Source organism: Balaenoptera acutorostrata, chromosome 19 (assembly GCF_949987535.1).
Source record: "Balaenoptera acutorostrata chromosome 19, mBalAcu1.1, whole genome shotgun sequence".
NCBI lineage: Eukaryota > Metazoa > Chordata > Mammalia > Artiodactyla > Balaenopteridae > Balaenoptera > Balaenoptera acutorostrata.
In genome coordinates this window covers 21,618,502-21,634,824 of record NC_080082.1, presented here as the reverse complement: position 1 = coordinate 21,634,824, position 16,323 = coordinate 21,618,502, and the positions used below count along the sequence as shown (strand labels likewise).

The window sequence follows — 16,323 nt, the reverse complement described above, 5'->3', positions numbered from 1 at the left end:
TTAGAGCTATTTCAAAAGCCTATTTTTCTAGTAAGCAATAAGCTCAGTTTGAGTAAATCTACATGTCTGGGCCTCAACAGATTATCCTATCTCAGTCCGTTCAATGCGGCTCTTCATTTCATTTTCCCTCCCCCAGGGGTGGGGAGGGTTATTTCTTTCTTTCTTTTCTGACAATGTAATAAAATGACCCGCTTATACAGACTCTGAAATAACAAGGAAAATAATTATAGTAATAATAATTATTAATAATAAAGTGCAGCTGCAAGACATTTTAAATGTATTAATTTGCAGTGTTTCAAAAGCAAGATGTAAAGATAATTCTCACTCAAGGAAAGTTTCCTGGCCTCTCAGATGCCTTTTCCTGGTCTGTACTTGAAAACTACTCACATTCCTTTGTACTAGGCAGGATTTCAGTCTTGCACAGAGGTTTGAATTCTAGGGCCCACTGGCCAACTCTAAAACTTTGAATTAGAGCTCATGACTAAGGAACTTCAGTGACCAGGAGCTTCAGGGTCCCTCTGGCATTGGCCCCAACCCTCTGTCTCTTTGTTTTGCAACTTTTATTCCTTTGTTCTACTGGAAGAAGACCAGGCTTCCTGCAGCAGGGGTTGGGCAGTGATTACTTCTGGGTTCTGATGGCTGCATCTCTGTATTTGTAGGGAAAATAATTACAGGATTAATGAAAAGAAGGTCAGCCTCTTCTCTTCTCTCTCATGGTATTAGGCTCTAGCTCTCAGAGCCCAGCGTGGCAAATGTGCTCATGCGATGCTGGCGGATCCTCGCTCCTGAGAACACTTCTACACCTCGGTCCCTGGGAAATCCAGACACCCCGCAAAACCATCGATGTTTGCTGCAAGCCCAAGTGATAAATCGATCCATCCTCTCACCAGATTAATTATCGTGGCTTCCCTGTGATTAAATCGAAAACTTACTCTGCCTCGTAGGAAAACTGATAGGAATGATAGGAAGAGGAAAACCAGGAAAGATTGCAGAGCCATCCGAAAAAGATTTCTTTAGAGGGAAACGGGAGGGAAGACTTTATAGGCAGATGTATACCTTCATGCAGCAGGATTTTAGAAACAACCTTCCACCCCACCCCTTAGGGACGACCCGTCGTCATGCAGGGATGGCATTATTAAATAATTAAAAGATGCAATTTCTTAATAGCAGTGCTCTGGCCCGTTAAATTCCTGCTGCATTATCAGCAAAAGCAACAGGGCTTTCTTTTTCTAGCATTTCGAAAACCTTTCACCCGGGAAAAGGAGGCGTGTGGACACAACCGCCCACCCCCACCCCACCCCCGCCCAGAAAGCAAGGAGCAAGGCCTTGGCAAGAAAGGGATGAAGAAGCGCGACCCGGGGGCCTCCCTGACCCCAATTTCTCTGGGGACTCTCTTCTTCACAGCACCAGGCAGGCCTCCTACAGCTGTACCCGGGTGTAGGGGGAGAGGGGTGCTCTCCTCGCCGGCCCCCACATTCTGCGGGGTTCTCCAAGCTCCTCACCCCCGGCTCCCGTTCCGGGGCAAAGATGAGGGAGGGAGGCCGTGCGTGCGGAGCTGGAGAGGCTCGGCGCGTTCCGGGAGGAGGCGCAGGCTGCGGAGAAGGCTTGCTTCGCAAAGTTAACGTTGACCCCGGCAAGCTCCACCAAGACCCAGCCAGAGCCGAGCCCGAGTCTGAGCCGCTCACGGGTCACCCCTTGAGCTGGCGGGTGCTGACAAACGGCCCCCCGAGCACCCGAAGAGACTCCGGCTTGAGGGCTGGCGCGCGCACCGCAGTCGGCAGCCCCAGCCGCAGTCAGCGGACCCAAACCCACGCTGTAAAAGTGCGGGGGAAATCGCCGACCCGAGCTGGGTTCCTTCCGTTTTCCGGGGCTTCCCCGGCGGTCTCGATGGAGGAATTGAGTCCCCGGGAGCGCTCGGCGGGGATGGGGAGGAAGGCGTAGGGACCCTGCAAAACGCGGTCATGTCTTCGCTTTCGGAAAGAGTCACAGCGCGGGCGGGCGGACACCGCGCCGGGGGCGACTTTCCCCGGAGACCTGACCGGGGGGCAGTCGGCGTGTCCGGAGCGCAGCTCTGCAGCCTCTAGCTCCAGCCGGGTGCAAAGCCCCTGTCTCGCGGCTTCGGCGCAGACCCCATAAAAGGCCGGAGCTGGGGGAGAGGCTGGAGCGCACATCTGGCGCCTCTGCCCCCTAAGCTGCCCGCGCCCACAGCTGGCTCGCTTCTTCCTTTTCGATTTTTAAACAAATCTTCTCTTACCTCCGCCCTCCCCCCGGTTCTGCTTTGCATTAGTGAAACCTTCCCGAGTCAGTCCTCCCCCGTCCCCAAACATTCTCATCCAGAGACAACCCCCACCCCACCCGAAGAAGCCCCATCCAGGCGAGAGGAAGGCACTGGCGGTGCGCCTCACCTGGGGCCCTGGAGGGTGGGCGCGAGGTGCGGGCCGTCGGTCGCTGGCGCAGGGCGAGCGCAGCGGTGTCAGCCCCGGCCCTAGTCCGGGTCCCATTCACAAGTCGGCGGCGGCTGCGAGCGGCCCCCGCGGCATCTGCTCGCGACGCTCCCCTCGTCTGGCGGCGGCCGCGGAATGAGCCGCCGAGCGCGCTGGTGGCAGGAATGAGAAACCGGGGGGAGGTGGCGGGCGGGGTGGGGGGGGCGGAGGAGGAGGGAGGCCGCCGCTGGGAGGGAAGGAAAGGGCGGGGGGCGGAGAGGAGCGGAGGCCGCTAGTCGCGGCGAGCTGGGCCTCGCAGAGGCTGCGGGGGCCGGCCCGTCCGCGTCCCTCCCCCCAGGGGCCCCCGGGATTCGTGGCCGCCCCCTTCCCGCCTTGGGTCGCCGCACTCCGGCTCCCCTGGGGCTCAGACGGAGTCCAGAGCGACTGAAGTTGGGCTCCAGGGACGCACAGCCAATCAGGGAGGGCGGCACAGGGAGACTGGGGAGGGCTCCGGGGCCCCTCTTTCCTCCTTCGCCCAAATCCGCTCCAGCTGGTCAGGCTGGGCCCTTGGCCCAGGAGGCCTGGGTGGTGGGTAGGGGGAAAGCGTCGGCCAAGTGGAGGAGGCAATCCGGCATCGTGCTTCCTCACCCCATCGCCCCACGTTCCAAAGATCCCTCCACGTCGGTGGCTTCTGCCCTACTCCCTCTCCCCATGCCTAGCAAACTCTGCTTGGGGCGCGGGTGGTGAAACCTGGGGGAGGGAGACTTTGGACTTGGGAAGAACCACGTCTCTGTTCTCTCCCAGTTCTCCCTCCCCCCCCCCCAATCCCCAAAGCCTAGTGTGGGGAAGGCGGGTGCCGGGGTCGTTTAGCCAGGGTCGGCCCGGCCCCCGTGCCAGGCAGGTACAGTGGCCCCCGCCCGCACGCAGCGTCACTTGTTGCCTCAGGCCCCCTCGCCGCACGCCCGCCCCGGCTCGGTGGAAAGTGCGGTTCTGCGGGAGACCGGGCCTGAGGGCGCAGTGCCTGCATCCTCCCTGGGTGGCCCCCGTAGCCCTCCAGGAGGACTTGTTGGAGGAGGGGGCCCCGGGCCTGCTTCCTGCCCTCGCGGAGTCGCCGGGAGAAAAGGCTGGCGGGGCCTGGGCTTCGGAATCACACCAGGGACTGGGCGGGGCGCTCGTGCTTCGGGAGCGGTGCTGGGACCCGCACACGCCGCCGTCCCTAGGGTGGAGGGGGACGACTGTGAGCTGGCGGGGACCCCTGGCCGGAACAAGTTCCTTTGGTGGGAGGCGGCGGAAAAAGCAGAGACGGAGGGAAGATGAAGCAGCAAACGGATAATGGGGAAAAGGAATCCCAGGAGGGACGGGGATGAGGACGGAAAAGGAGTGATGGGCCCGCGAAGAAGGGGAAGGAGGAAGCGGAGGGAAAGCTGGGCGAGAGGGGCGGAGAGGAGTCGAGGAATTAACACTAATGAGGTCGAAGAATGAAGAGAAAGCCTCGGAGGGTGCGCGAAGGGGGAAGGGACTGTAGTCGTGGGAGGGGAGTGGGGGCGGCCAAAGCCGGCTCTCGGGCTCCCAGCCCTGGGCGCCGGAGTCCCAGCGGTCCGCAGAACCCTCACGTTTGCACGCGGCACGGGACTGCGCGGGGCTGCGCGCGCGGGGGCGACGGGCGGGGCGGGGCCATCCGGCTACCACGCCCACGCTCCCCCGTGCGCCCGCGGGCTTCTTGGCGGCTCCGGGATCCCTGAGGCGTCGGCCGCCGCCCCAGCCGGCGTCCTGAGCCAAGCTGCCGCGTCCTTCGCCCTCCGTGTGTGGCCGTGGCCTTTAAACTGCCGTTTCCTCGGCTGGGGGCGGGGGCGCTGAGTTTCCCGCTGGGAGGTAAAGCGGCCCCCCTTTACTTCCCAAATGCCGCAAGGAGACAGGCCTCTGGGCGCTAGGTACCCCCCAACCCTCGCCCTACACGTGCCGGTGCGAGGCCCTCGCGAGGCCGAGGAGGCGGAGCGCTTTCCCCGAGAGCGCAGTGAGTGGGACGCGGTGCCTGTCTCTTCTCCCTCCACAGGTTGGTCCCTTCCACACTCTGCCTGCTTCCTTTATCATCCTCTCTGGTCCTGTCTTTTCATCTGCCACTTCTGTCTGCTCTAAGCCCTGAAACTTTGTATGGGCTTAGTATGTCCTACGCCACCGCCCAGGTCCCCGCACTGTAAAGGGGCAGAACATGGTGATGGGGTGCTCTGACCTCAACGGTTCCACTTATAAATGAAGTTACAGAGGAGAGGAGGGAAGAGGGCCCCACTCTCCCTCAGAGATACTCGGAGTTTGCTCTTGTTTGTCTACTAATGCTTGTCTGAATTTTCTCATGCTTTCCACGTAAGTGAAAGTGGAAACAGGAAGGGACCGTGAAGGGCTCATCAGTCTAATTGCAGGTATACAATGATGTTGGGGATTGGTGATGGTTAGGACAGCGCTTGATCCGTGAGAAAAGTTTCATTAATTCCATTTTGGAGACAGGACCAAGGATGAGCCTTGTCACATTTGACCTGACGTTATCCGGAATGTGTTCTTTGCTTTTTGGTTCAGAATTCGTTAAGTGACAGCAGTTGTTTGTTGGTGGTGGTCGGTTTTTTTAGACCATCCCTTCCGTGAATGATAGCATCAGCGGATTTTCAAAAGTATGTTAAAAATTGCTTGGCAGATTTCTACTGACATTGCACACCTGAGTCAGATGGAACCCAGTGTATAGCAGCACTCAATATTCCTTTGCACAACCCAGCAATTTTATGCCTGGGAGTCTACTTAAGACAGCTGGAAACTTATGTCCGCACAGGCACATGTGCCTGAATGTGCATAACAGCGTTAGTCATTATAGCCAAAAACTGGAAACAGTTAACATGTCCATCAATGGGTGAGTGGATAAACAAAATGTGGTATATCCATATAATGGAATAGTATTCAGCATTAAAAAGAAAAGAAATACTGATGCATGTTACAGTATGAATGACCCTTAAAACATGCTAAAAGCCAGATGCAGAAACCAGATATTTTCTGATTCCATTTATATAAAATATTCAAAAAAGGCAAATTTATAGAGACAAAGCAGATCAGTGGTTGTCTCGGTATGAATAGGAATTAACGGCAAATGGGCATGAAGGAACTGTGTTGGGAGATGAAAATGTTCTAAAATTGGATAATGATGATGGTTGCACAAATCTATACATTTATTAAAATTCATTGAATTATAACCAAAAAGGAAGGCAAAAATTTACACCTTTATTCCCGGAGTATCTATGACCTACAGCTGAGCCCCAGGGGGAAAACTTTGCAAGGCAGTTTTATAGAGAGAGAAATATTAAAAAAAAAAAAAAAAAAAGAGTTCTAGTTCTTATGGAAAGATAACCATACTTCTATTCAGCAAGTTCTATTTTGGCAACGGCTTTGGAGAGTCTTATAAGTGTTAAAGCAAGTTAATTCCCCCCTTTCACTCTTCTAAGTGATTAATTCCTGGGAACTAGAGTTAGGCATTCCAGTTCGTGACATTTTAAACACACCTACACATAGACACAGTACAAAGTGCACATTTCCGAGGGGATTTTTTTATGACTATGTTAGGATCTGTCTTAGAAATCCATATCAAGCACTTGGGTGGAGTATTGTGTGATTACAGTTTGGATTAAAAAAGGAAAAGAGAAAAAAAAAAAAAAAAAAAGAACCCACTGACAGTTTAAATTAAAAGATTCAGTTCATCCAGCAGCCAAAAGTTTGGGTGTTTATCTTAACTTGCCTCACCTTTCCTTCACCTTGTTCTTCACGGGAGGAAGCCAGGGTTCAGGGTTGCTCGGGAGGCAGGATTGAACGGTCCCCTCTGCTTCCTGACTCTTCCGGTCCAGACAGAGATGAGGCTCAAATGGGCCTTTTCTTGTCTTTGTCCTTGTCAGCAAGAGGCTGGTAATTTCCTGTTGGTTCCTTCATCAAAGTTACCAGGCTCTCATCCCTTTGATGCGTCTGTCCTCAGACTCTGAAGATAGCCAGGCCCTGCTGAGTCAGTTCCTTGTTTTCACTTAGAAGCCCCAGGCTACCCCGGGCCTTCTCAAAGTTTCCTGCTCTAGAGGCATCCTTTGGTAAATGGTATAAAAAGTGAGGCAAGATCCAAATAGGGAGATGGTTTTATCACATTGCAGTAGGCCCGCATCATGCCTTCCCCAGGCAGAGGGAGAACACTGAGAAAGATTGAACAGGTATGCCTTTTCTGAACCAGGCATTTCAGATAGAGATTCCCACAGCTGAGGCCACAGAGATAAGTGGGGAGGCCACAGGCCTTTGATCTGAGTCTGATTCCTGGTTCTGCTGCTTACTAGCAAAGACTTTAATCTCTGTGAGATTCAGTTTCCAATTCTGTAAAATGGGGCTTGTAATCTGTGCCTAGATTGTGGCAGGGATTAAACGTGCCCACATACCTAGAGCAGTAAGCACTGTGCATAAAGCAGAGGCTCAATAAATGAAAGTTATTGGGCTTCCCTGGTGGCGCAGTGGTTGAGAATCTGCCTGCTAATGCAGGGGACGCGGGTTCGGGCCCTGGTCTGGGAGGATCCCGCGTGCCGCGGAGCGGCTGGGCCCGTGAGCCACAACTGCTGAGCCTGCGCGTCTGGAGCCTGTGCCCCGCAGCGGGAGGGGCCGCGATGGTGAAAGGCCCGCGCACCGCGATGAAGAGCGGTCCCCGCACCGCGATGAAGAGTGGCCCCCACTTGCCGCAACTAGAGAAAGCCCTCGCACGAACCGAGGACCCAGCACAGCCAAAAATAAATAAATAAATAAAAATTAATAAATGAAAGTTATTAATTACTATTATTAATTATGAGGTCTGATTATTGTCACACCTTAAATCACCTGAGCAAGAAAGGAGTCATGTTACAGTATGAATTATAATAATGATGGAGATTAATCTTATCATAAATGATATTAGTAATAAAACTTCTGGTCAAGAATATTTTAGCAGTTCAAAATTTACTGACACTGTAAGGCCTGTCATGGGTCATATAGAATTAGATGTGCCAACCTTGGGGGCAGGGGCCCTGGGTTCATGTCCTAGATCTGCAAATTCACTGAATCACCTTGGGTAAGTAATTTTCTTTCTGTGAGCCTCAGTTCCCATGGCTGTAAATGAGAGCTTACTCAACATAAGTTCTGAGGAGGATACTTCCAGAGCTGATATTCTGGAGTTTTTAAGTCAAGACTCTGTTAAATTGAAAACCTCTCTTAGATGCATTTCCTCTTTCCACCACTAGGAGCAGTCAGGCAATCATCTCGGGCGAAGCCCTGATTCCAAGAATCCCCTATCTCTCAAACATAATCCACTTTAACTCTATCTGTAGCGTTTCTTTGTCTTTCCCTCTCACCTAGACTATAAGTTCCCCGAGGGCAGGGATGATACCTTTTTTGGTTTTTGTCCGTATCTCCAGCACCTGGTGCATTAGAAGTCCAATCAATATATTTGATTAATTGATAATGTTAATTAAGAAATATTTTTATTAAATTAAGGCCAGTATATCAGTCATGTATCACCACAGTAATACTAGGGTATGAATAACCACAGCACTCAGTGACTTAAAATAACAGTTATTTACTCTCATACATCTGTGGGTTGGCTGGGGCTGGGCTGGGGTAACTCCACTCAGCTTTCTGTATTTCTCATCCTCCTCCTTAGGGCTAGCTTGGGCATATTCTCATGGTGATGGTCACTGCACAAGATGCCAAGCAGAAATATGTGTGGTGTCTTGAGGTTGAGGTTGTCTCCAGTAGGCTGAGAACTGGAAACTATCTTTTCTATCTCATTTTGTTGGCCAAAGCACACCATATGGCCAGATTGAAAGTTAATGGGTGGAGAAATATAATCTGCTTTTTTAGTGGAAGAAGCTTCAGAAGTTGCATGGCAAAGCGTCTGAATACAGAGAAGTGTAAAGAGTTGGGGCCATTAATGCACTCTCCCACAAGCAGAAACAGATTTCCATCATGCCACCATTCTGGGTCATCTTGGGTTGTCAGGTCCCATAGGTTATATCCTATAATCATGAATACAATATTCTAGAATATTAGAGGAGACAGAAGATCAGAAGGCGATTTCAGTGTCTTACCAAATTGTAACCATGTCCTCCCTTTACTTTGAAGTTCCAGTTGTAAAGGAAGAAAGCAAGCAGAAATATTAATGTAATAATATTAATCACCAACTTATATATAAAACTAGAAATTCTCAAAACATTCCTTCAAAGTATGTATTATTATCCTTATTTTACAGATGAGAGAATTGAGACAAGAAAATTATATGCCCTGCTTGAAATAAATACAACTGGTAAGTACTGGAACTGGGATTCCAGCCTATGTATGTTTGACTCACAAGTCATCCCACTAGCTTGCCCTTTGAGTGGAGAAGCTCATGCAACAGATTCTAGTCTTGATATGTTTGGGGGTGTGTGGGGAAGAGAGAGAAGAACTTTCCTCTACACCCAAGGCAGAGGGCATCTATCGGATCCCTAGGCACAGTGCCTGCAACACAGTAGGTACACAAAAAAGTATTCATGGAAGGGTAAAAGATGAAAGGGTGAAAGGCGGTAAGGGAGAGAGGAAGGGGAAGTCAGCAGAAGTGGAGAAAGTAAGAGGAAGAAGGAGGATATAAGCGAAAAGATATAAGTATGTTGATCTATATGGAAAAACCATACCTTTCCGTGATGGGCAGAAATCTGTGGATTCTGAGGGTCACTCATCCCTTGCCCCTACTGGTGCTGAGAACAATTGCCTCCTGCCTGCCTCCATTCCACAGTGTCAATGGTACAACTTGAGCCAGCCCCTGACTATCTTGCTGATCTTCCAATCTCTCCCTTGATCACTCAAGCCACACTTATCTTCTTCTTGTTGTTCAAATGCACGTGTACTCCAGATTCAAGACATTTGCATTTGTTCTGCCCTCTGCCTGAAGCACCCTGCCCCTATTTCATGGTCTGCTCCCTCATTTTGCCTATTTAATCAGGATTTACCTGGCTCTCTCACCAGCAGAATCACCCATTCGATGCTCTAATCCCCTGTAGTCTACCACTTTCTATCCCTTTAGTCTGCTTTATTCTTGTTTATAACATATATGTACTTGACATCATATTACGTATTTTAATTTACATGTTTTTATTGGTCATCTTGCTCCACCAGGCTATAAACTTCAGGAAGGCAAAGTACATCATCTCTCTCATTCACTCCTGTGTCTTGAGCATCCAGTACTGTGCCAGGCATATGGTAAGCACTCAGTAAATATTTGCAGAATGAATACATGAATAATATATGCATGAAAGATGCTAACTGAATGAATGAATCCCCAAACCAAGAGCAGATGAATCATCTGCTTGAATCTAAATGTGGTGCAAGTGTCCCTTGTTTACAAAGTGAATTTAATGATGCCAGTTATTCACACTACAAAATGATTCTGCATTTTACCAAAGGTTTTATTCGAAAGCTAATTAAAATAGCTACCTTGTTTAGTGCTTTTAAAAATATAATCCAATTTACAAAGTGGTGGTGTGCAGGCAGCTTTTCTAGAACATATGAATTTCTTAAAATGAATTACAGGTATGCATAATGACAGTTCTGATTCTGATTTCTAATTCTTGTTTGTTTGTTGTATGGACAAAGAAATTGGCTTAATAAAATGCCTCACAGAGGGCTATTTCAATGTTCGTATGTGCATACATTTACGTTACTTTTTAAACTTGTGAATAGGTGCATTTAAATATTTTTGTGCTCCTGGAGAACCACTGGAAGTATTTTCAAGATTGGTACCGGCTTGCTTTGCAAATAGTCTACGATTTAGACTACAGGATTTGAGAGCTCTGTGTTCCAGTTTTCATGAATGTTGAAACACTGACTATCAGTGCTGAGAAGGGAAGGCAGAAATGATCCTTAGCTGATGGAGAAGACTTAAAAAAAAATCTTTCTTTAGTGTCCTCAGCTTAAGATAGGTGAACTTACACAGCATAGACTATTTCAGTGCTTTATCTAGTGGTTGTGTGTTTCCCTTTCCCTATTCAGTTGCCTTTTTGGTGGCTAAGAGATAATAGTGATGTTTCCATAGAGCAAAGGTAGGTCAAAATGGAATGCAGTATTTTACACAGGTGGCCCAAGAGCTTTCTTCTTGGAAACAATATTCCAGAAAAGTCTTTCTATTCTGATTGACAGTCACTTTAGTTCTGGGTCTTAAGCCATGATTGATTCCCCATTGCAAAGAGTATTGTTCTGGGCATGGGTAGAATTAAAGAATAACACTTTTAATAGCTATTCATTGAATGCCTATTAAGTACTTTAATTTCAATCTTTACAACTGTTCTACAGAGCAAGTATTCTTATGCCCATTTTATAGGTAAGAACAGGGAAGCTCAGAAAATTGGACAGCTTACTCAAATAGTTTGCTAATAAATGAATAATTAAATGTGACAACTGCTCAGAGTCTACAAGGGAATATAACTAGGAACTAATTTATATGGGAGAGGTGGTAAGGAGAGGTGAGTGGAGGTCTCCGTAAAGGTATGAATCAAAGCTGAGAATTAAAAGATGAAGACGGGCTAGTTAGGATAAGTGTAGGGAGAGAACATGAACATTCATGGAAGAAATAGACTACATAAGGGCATTGAGGCAAGATGGAATTTGGAACTTTTGAGGAGCTAAAAAATATCTGTAAGACTGATGCTTAATGAGCTTTGAGGAAATACAGAGACAGATAACCCAGGGCTTTGTAGGACAAGGAAAGAATCGTGAATTATATCTTGAATGCAATGGGCAGTTGTTGAATTTTTTTTTTTCTTAAGCAGAAGTGATCTGATTGTATTTGTTGACGAAGAGCATAGTGGCTTCAAGTGGATGAGAGAAAGAAGGGATGCATGGATCTTTTCAAATTAATGATTTTGTTTTCTTTGGATATATACCCAGGAGTGGAATTGCTAGATCATATGGTAGTCCTACTTTTAATATTTTGAGGAACCTCCATGCTGTTTTCCATAGTGGCTGCACCAATTTACATTCCCACCAACAGTGCACAGGGGTTCCCTTTTCTCCACATCCTTGCTAATAACACTTACGTCTTATCTTTTTGTTGATAGTCATTCTGACAGATGTGAGGTGTTACCTCATTTGCATTTCCCTGATGATTAGTGATGCTGAGGGTCTTTTCATGTGCACCCCAATGTTCACAGCATTATTATTTACCATAGTCAAGGTATGGAAGCAACCTAAGTGTCCATCAACAGATGAATGAATAAAGAAGATGTGAGATACACACACACACACACACACACACACAAAATGGAATCCTGTGTCATCATTCACATCATAAACATTGCATTCCTGAAGACCCATAGTGGGAGATATGGGATAGAAGGTCTCAAGAACATGATTCTTAGTAGCTTCTACTTCCTCTTGGAAGGCGTTGGGGGGGCAGAGGATCCTTGGCATTCAGCTGGGCTCCACTGGAACCATGGACCTGAATAAGAGTAGACTCTCGATTCCAGGTGGTGGATAACGTGTTGTTTTGGGCACAGATCTGCCTGGCCAGAGAAGGATGCTTGAGAATCTGGGATTTACACAGCTGTATCAGACTGTCTACAATGACTGGGCAGTAGGTCTCTCTCTTGGGGATGTCGTTCATTAGAGTGCCAGAGACAAGCACGAGAGATCACATTCAGAACACGTTCATCCTGGTTCTCTGTGTGGTTCCTTGGATCATCAGCAAGGCTAAGCACTTTCTCAGGAAGGCCTTCTATTAACTTGGTCTTGGTAAGCCAGAGGGCCTGCTTTACACCCTCCAGGCAGTGGCAACGCTGGTGGAAGATGTAGCAGGCCTGGTCCTTGTATAGCGGGTGCTCGTGAAGCGGGGGCAAGTGGCGGAACTTCGGGTGCGTCCAGCCAGGGTCCCAGGGCGGGAAGACTCGCCGCGCCAGACCAGGTATAAAGTGCATCTTCCCGGCATAGGTGATGGGCTCCAGTCCAGGAATCTCGTACACCCCGTCCGGGGGAGGAGGCTCGGGCTTCCGCGTGGAGCGCATGCCCCACTCTTAGGCCCCACGTCTTGGGGCCCCACAGCTCCCAAGACCGAGCCGCCCAGGGCGAGCAAGTGCCAGCCTTGCTGGCCCCGACGCCAACGCCATACTGATCCGATCTCTTCAAGACCTCCACCGGGACGCCGCCATCTTCCCGCGCGTAAGGCCTGCTGGGAACCCAACCTGCAGTTTTATGAAATCATTTTGGGCCCTAGGCTGCTCTCCTTTCCAGTGCCCGCGAATATCCTCCTGGGTCAGGAAGACAGTGTCACCTGATGTTTAATTAGTTAAAAAGAGAAATCCCTCAGCTCTGAGCCGACTTTGGACAAATACTTTCCTCTCTCTGAGCCACTTCTTGTCTAAAATGAGTTTGGCCGAAAGATTTCTACATTTCTGTTTCCCTCTGAAAGTCCATGGTTACTGATTACCTTCACTCCAGGCACAGCTTTTCAAAAGTATGTCCAAAGGATACATTTATATTGATTCTGTGTCAGTCGGAGTCCTGCCCTGAAACACAAGTGATAGGACACGGAGGGCATTCAGTTGACCCCAGAGCTCAGTGCGAAGGTCAGCCAGGTCCCCTGATGTTGCCACTCAGGGCCATTTGTCAACAATTCCTTGCTGTTCAAGGCCTCCAAAGATTTTTACCTGTCTACTTTCTTACCTAAAGTGTCCATACCATTGCTCATCTTAACTTCTCCTTCTCTGCTCCTATCAGGGGAGGGAGCAGGATTCCATGACACAGACAATGGACTTGGAAATTGAGCTGCCCAAGTTTGAATTCTGGTTATGGCCCTCACTTGCTGTTGGCAGATACTTTACCTCTGTGATCCTCACTTTCCACATCTAATAACATCGGTACCTCCTTCAGAGAATTGTTGTAAGTTAGAAAGGTGATACATCGCAGTGCCTAGAATATAGTAAATACTCAGTGAGTGTTTTCTTTCTTCTCCTGTGCTCCTCACTCATCTCACTCCTACTTCTCATTAGCTTTCATTTCTCAAAATTGAACTAAGGCATCAAACGTTTCAGAAAAATACTTCCTGACCTTTCCCTTCCCACAGTCTTGTCTACAGTTTGATTTTGCTACAGTGTATTATCCCCTATGCTCGTCTGTCCCGCCACTGTCCCTCTGCAGGAGACAGCTAGAGACCAATAATCACTGATACTTTATCACTGTCTCTCAAGCATACAGACATACAGTAGGTGTTCAATAAATGTTTGCTAACGTTTACTGCCAAAGAGGTTAAAAGAAGGCATCCTCGAAGAGGGATGATGACCAAAGAGGAGGGGAAAAAAAATCACGTATGTCAGGCCAGCTCCTCTAAAGAGATTTGGTATAGAATATGAAGGGAAAATAGAGTAAAAGCAGAATCCATTAACTGGCCCAAATTACATTAGTAGTTCTCTACTATGTGACATATAGTCATCATTTAGTCTTTAGTACAAGCAATTCTTTTATATATATATATATATTTATATATATATTTTAAAATAAATTTATTCATTTATTTGTATATTTTTGGCTGTGTTGGGTCTCTGTTGCTGTGTGTGGGCTTTCTCTAGTTGCGGCGAGAGGGGGCTACCCTTCGTTGTGGTGCATGGGCTTCTCATTGCGGTGGCTTCTCTGTTGCAGAGCACGGGCTCTAGGCGCACAGGCTTCAGTAGTTATGGTGCACGGTCTTCAGTAGTTGTGGCATACGGGCTTCAGTAGTTGTGGTGCACGGGCTCTAGAGTGCAGGCTCAGTAGTTGTGGCACATGGGCTTAGTTGCTCTGTGGCATGTGGGGTCTTCCCAGACCAGGGATCGAACCCGTGTCCCCTGCATTGGCAGGCAGATTCTTAACCACTGTGCCACCAGGGAAGTCCCCAGTACAAGCAATTCTTGATTGACTAAGAAAGGTTTATCAACAGAAGCAAAATTTATCATGTGTATTTACAGTCTGATTTGCTCTCCTCCTATAGCTTTTCTTATATCTATGGAAGGGGAAAATGCACCCAGACAGTCTATTTTCTTTACGTCAGTTGAGTCACAGAAGCAAACGTTGGAAGACGTCCTATAAAATAATCAATCATCAGATAAAACTGTTTTGGATGTGGCAGATGTATAAAATGAAGTAAGATTATTTTTCCAGCTAAAAGTTTGTGTAGTTACAAAAGATTCTGGTGGAACAAATAGATTTATCCAGATCAACACTTGTAAGGAGGTATGATTTCAAAGCAGAAAGGCAGCTGAGAATAGCAGCTAGTCCTTTCCAGCCTTTTCCTCCTAACCCTATTTCTCACCCTCATGCCCAGCACCCAGTAATTGCTTTTCCACAATAAACATCTTTTGCTTTCCTTTTGTTAACAGCATGGCTTCTAGAGTACTTATACATTTTATTCGGCCAATGTTGTTTTAAATATCACGTCACAAGTGAGCAGCAGTAGTGGCAGCAGCATCCTAAGCAGTTACTGGAAAGGAGGTGCCTTCTCTGTGTTATTGCTGAGTGTAATTACACTGATTTTGCGGATGAAGAAGCTGTAACGCCAGCTGATAAGCTGTATGTCCAGGGTGGTACGGCTTAGACATTGTGGAGCTTGGGTGTCTCCCTAGAGCTTTCTCATTCCAGTATGCGCTGGTATTTCTCAGATGTAAACTGGCAAGCATTCAGTCTGCTGGGATGGTAACTTCCTATGAACTGGACATTTAACATCGTATAATGCCTCTATATCCTGAAGCCAAATGCATGGAAACCTATTCAACTCTGCCCGTGCTCAGATGCCCACAGCATCATCCTCTTTGCATATATTCCTCCCCCTGCTTAGAACAAGTTTGCTCCTTTATGCTCTGGCTAATTCCAATTTATTCTTTGAAAATTCCATGCTCAGGTGTCCTATCCTCCAGAAATATTTTCCCGATACTCCTTGCCCATCTCTCTCCCCTGCTGCCAGTATGAACTTAGTATCCTTCCTTTGTGTTCTGTGCACCCCACCACGTGCCTAATTCTTAAGGTCTTCCTTGACTTACAATGGGGTTACGTCTCCATGAACCCACCGTAACTTGAAAATATCGTTAAGTCGAAAATGCGTTTAATAACCTAACCAACAGAACATCATAACTGAGCCTAGCCTACCTGAAATGTGCTCAGAACACTTACATTAGCCTGCAGTTGGGTAAAATCATTTAACACAAAGCTCATTTTATAATAAAGTGTTGAATATCTCATGTAATTCATTGAATACTGTGCTGAAAGTGAAAAACAGAACGGTTGTCTGGTACAGAACGGTTGCAGTGTATTGGTCGTTTACCCTTGCTTTTGGGTGGCTGACTGGCAGCCTCAGGCTCGCTGCCCTGCCCAGCACGAGGGATTGTCAGACCATGTATCACTAGCCCCAGACAGTCTATTTTCTTTACGTCAGTTGAGTCACAGAAGCAAACGTTGGAAGACGTCCTATAAAATAATCAATCATCAGATAAAACTGTTTTGGATGTGGCAGATGTATAAAATGAAGTAAGATTATTTTTCCCAGAAATGGTCAAAATCCAAAATTCCAAGTACAGTTTCTACTGAACGTGTATCACTTTTGCACCATTGTAAAGTTGAAACATCATAAGTCAGGAACAGTGTACAGTACTTGACCCATCATGTAAAAATTTTTTTTTCTCCCAGGGCTCTTATTTCTTTAAGGGCAGAGACCATATTTTATACATAATTTAGGGATACATATTCCCAGATATATCAATATCTCTAGAACCTGTCGCAGACCTTGGCAAATAGACCACGTTAATGCATGTGAAGATAAAATAAGAATAGGTAGCATTATAGTCATCTGATCCGTGTAAGCAGTTTACATGTAGACTCA

General features: G+C 47.6%; 1 protein-coding gene and 1 pseudogene across 1 annotated transcript in view; both read right to left on the bottom strand.

Moving 5' to 3' along the window:
• CDH11 (cadherin 11) overlaps nucleotides 1-2,610 on the bottom strand; it is a 148,392-nt gene extending 145,782 nt beyond the window's left edge. The window contains exon 1 of the mRNA XM_007198049.3: nucleotides 2,406-2,610. The gene's annotated coding sequence lies outside the window, so the exon portion shown is untranslated. The remainder of the gene's footprint in view (nucleotides 1-2,405) is intronic.
• Nucleotides 2,486-12,586, bottom strand: LOC103011067 (39S ribosomal protein L37, mitochondrial-like; annotated as a pseudogene).
• Nucleotides 12,587-16,323: the final 3,737 nt, after the last annotated feature.